This window comes from Macrosteles quadrilineatus, unplaced genomic scaffold (assembly GCF_028750875.1).
Source record: "Macrosteles quadrilineatus isolate MER2022 unplaced genomic scaffold, UCM_ALF_1.0 Scaffold_1__1_contigs__length_201487025, whole genome shotgun sequence".
In the NCBI taxonomy this organism is placed as follows: domain Eukaryota; kingdom Metazoa; phylum Arthropoda; class Insecta; order Hemiptera; family Cicadellidae; genus Macrosteles; species Macrosteles quadrilineatus.
The window spans coordinates 136,983,646-136,986,964 of NW_026542594.1; positions in this window are offsets into that span (position 1 = coordinate 136,983,646).

Genomic DNA, 3,319 nt, shown 5'->3' on the forward strand with positions numbered 1-3,319 from the left:
TGTGGCTACAATCTATTAAACTAGAGTCTACATATTTCATTATGTAAAAAGAAAACTTATGTAGTCTGTTTGTTTATGGATAATTTGGGATTGAAGTTTGCAAATTTATTATTTTCATCTTATACTAGGCCAAGTAATGTACCACCATATTTCTAATATTATGGTCTGCAGTTGTAGTTTTTTGTGTGCAGTTAAGTGTGCGACTCCCGACTGCGTTGTTTGTCTTAATATAACTAAAAGAGTATCTGATGTAATGCCATTGAAGGGAAATTCACTAATCACTATTAATGTGTTATAATTATACAGCAATACCAAAAGTAATACTGTTAAGTGAAGCCACTTAACTGTATTACTTTTGGTATTGCTGTATTATCACGTTTTGCTTACAAAAACCTTTAAAGAATGTTACTATCACAAACACTTTTATGTAAATCATATTATCTTATGTTGCAATGAATGATTTACGTATCCTTATATATATTTCAAATAATCATGGGAAGTTAAGGTGATTTTATAAATAAATAGTATATAGCTATGAAAAACAATCAGAGACAAAAACGGATGAAACAAATCATGGAGGTACATAAATCCCAGGTGAGTAAAGACGTAAGACTGGGGAACGGCCAACACATTCGATTTATCGAAGGTCCAAATCGTAAAATGGTTTGGGCCGTAACATCATGACTTTGCATTCAAGAAGATATAAATTGTAGCATCATCACCTATTATACAGGGTGACAAAAAAGTCTGGAAACGGTTTAATATCTTTTTAAATAAATCCGTTAGAAAATTCAAACCTTTCACATCAACTTACATGTATGAAAACTACTTTTTCCAAGCATTATCATTTTTTTACCTCTACCAGGGGACGACCCATGAGGAGTAGGTACATAATCTTTAATGTAAGCATAGGTTGATATGCACATCATTTTAAAGGTCTGGTCAAGTGGAGTTCATTGCCGGAAATCGCGTCAAAAAAGGTTCATCCGTTACAAAATGGCGGCTGTCCAAAGTTCTTGTGGAATATACCCGCACAGGCCTTAGTATTGGTAAATACTCGTATTAAACATTAGCTTGAGAGCTGCAACTGTATTTTAAAGTCAACTAGCTCATAGACTAATATTATAAAATCTTCAAAACAAATTTAACCGGATTTCAGATTTCCCGGCTAATGTTGAATATGAGTATTTACCAATACTAAGGCCTCAGCAGGTATATTCCGCAAGAACTTTGGACTGCCGCCATTTTTTAACGGATGAACCTTTTTTGACGCGGTTTCCGGCAATGAACTCCACTTGACCAGACCTTTAAAATGATGTGCATATCAACTTATGCTTACATTAAAGATTATGTACCTACTCCTCATGGGTCGTCCCCTGGTAGAGGTCAAAAAATGGCAATGCTTGCAAAAAGTAATTATCATACATATAAGTTGATTTGATTTTGAGGTATACTTTATATACCGGTACATCATCTTTGGAATTTGGTTTTTTGTTTTGAATTAATATTTAAGTGATTTTTTGTTAGTTGGAAACTGAAACTAAAATTATTGATAAGTAACATTTTAATAGCCAATGATCACTTATAATACATTCTAGGGACAAAGGAACATGTTAAGGCGGCGATTGCATGGACTGTTATGACAATAGTGATTTGTGTACAAGTATGTGTCTATGACAGCTGGAGCAAGATATAGAGAGAATATTAGAACAATAGAGAAAGCTGTAATTGTGTGGTGTGTATTGTCAATAGTGATCTGTGTCGACGCTTGTAGCAAAGACAGCTGGACTTAGATGCAACAGTAGATTGATAAAAAGAAGAAAAGGTTTTGTATCATTCTAGTTTTTTATTCTATAACCTTTCTTTTATTCTGACAATTATTGTCACACTATCTCATAATGTTGTATTACTACTCATTGTTGGCTATGGTTGTGGATTGTCACAACAATTTAAAATTTCTATCACTTAAACTATTTTGTTTCGCTTTCTTAAATGAGAAGTAAGTGAATTGTTCTCATGGTATAAGGTCCAGTTATACTGATTAAGTGTTGTGAACTCTCCTTGAAAACTGAAAACAGGGTCCAGCTGCCTTTAATATGTTTAAATAATTGACTTGATATTTTCATATCTCACAGGATATAATCTTGATTATTTACCATCTTTCATATAGTATAATTACTTCATGCTTCTTTTTTTATTAGCATCTAATGAAATAACCTCATGTATTAAGATGACCTCAAACAACATAAAGTCTACTGATTGCAACCGTTACATAGTTTAAACACAGCTACCGACATGTGGTTAATGCTGTATCAATTCAAGATGGTTTGATCAATTATTTTAGTACCTAACCCATATCAGGCGTATCGGCCATGATAAAACCATTAATACTCTGTATTGTACTGTCGCTGTATTGTACTTTATAAATACATTTAACCATAGTTTAGCCTTATGTGATCCTCTGAAGTTTAACGGTTAACTAGATTGACACCATTAAATAATAATTTTCTTTTTAAAAACTGAGCAGTTTGATTTTATGTACTAAAAGTAATCTTTTGCCAAGAATGTCTGCCGTCTTTTGAAGGAACAACAAGATTTCCCTATGTACGTTTGTAATTCAGTTGGAACGTGGTCTCTTTCTTTGGAAATCCAATCAGTAGGACTGCCCCAAGGCTATTAAAAAGAAAAAGAGGTTGCCTCAGTCGCGCGTATGACGTCACCCGCCGACCCGGATCTGTTTACAAATAAATAAATGAAAAACAAACAACAATAACAAAGTACTTGACAGGTGACAGCTGTGTGAATTAAAAGCAGCACCGTCCGGGTCAGCGGGTGACGTCATACGCGCGACTGAGGCAACCTCTTTTTCTTTTTAATAGCCTTGGGACTGCCCTGCATGTAAAAATATTAAATAACATGATTGAGATTGGTGATTATTTCTGAAGCAAAAGATTCTATTTGTGAGGCAATATTTGAATTGTAAATTAGAAACCAGATTGTTAAGTACTGTATGAATATCACATATTTCATACACAAACAATTAATTGAATGGCAAATATTTACTATGAAATATAATATAGTATAAAATATTCATTCGTTACTAAATCCATATCAAATACGATTTTTATAAACAGTCAATATATTGTTGTTATTTTAAGTATAACACTTAATAAAAGTCGGTCAAGTTATAAAATTAACCATAAATATTTACAAGGAAGTACATGTATGGATTGGGGTGAACGAGCAAGGGGCTTAAACAGGATTGTAGGCTTAGAAGCCTCACAGTCTCGTGACAGTCAGTCAGTGGCGTCGCGTCGGT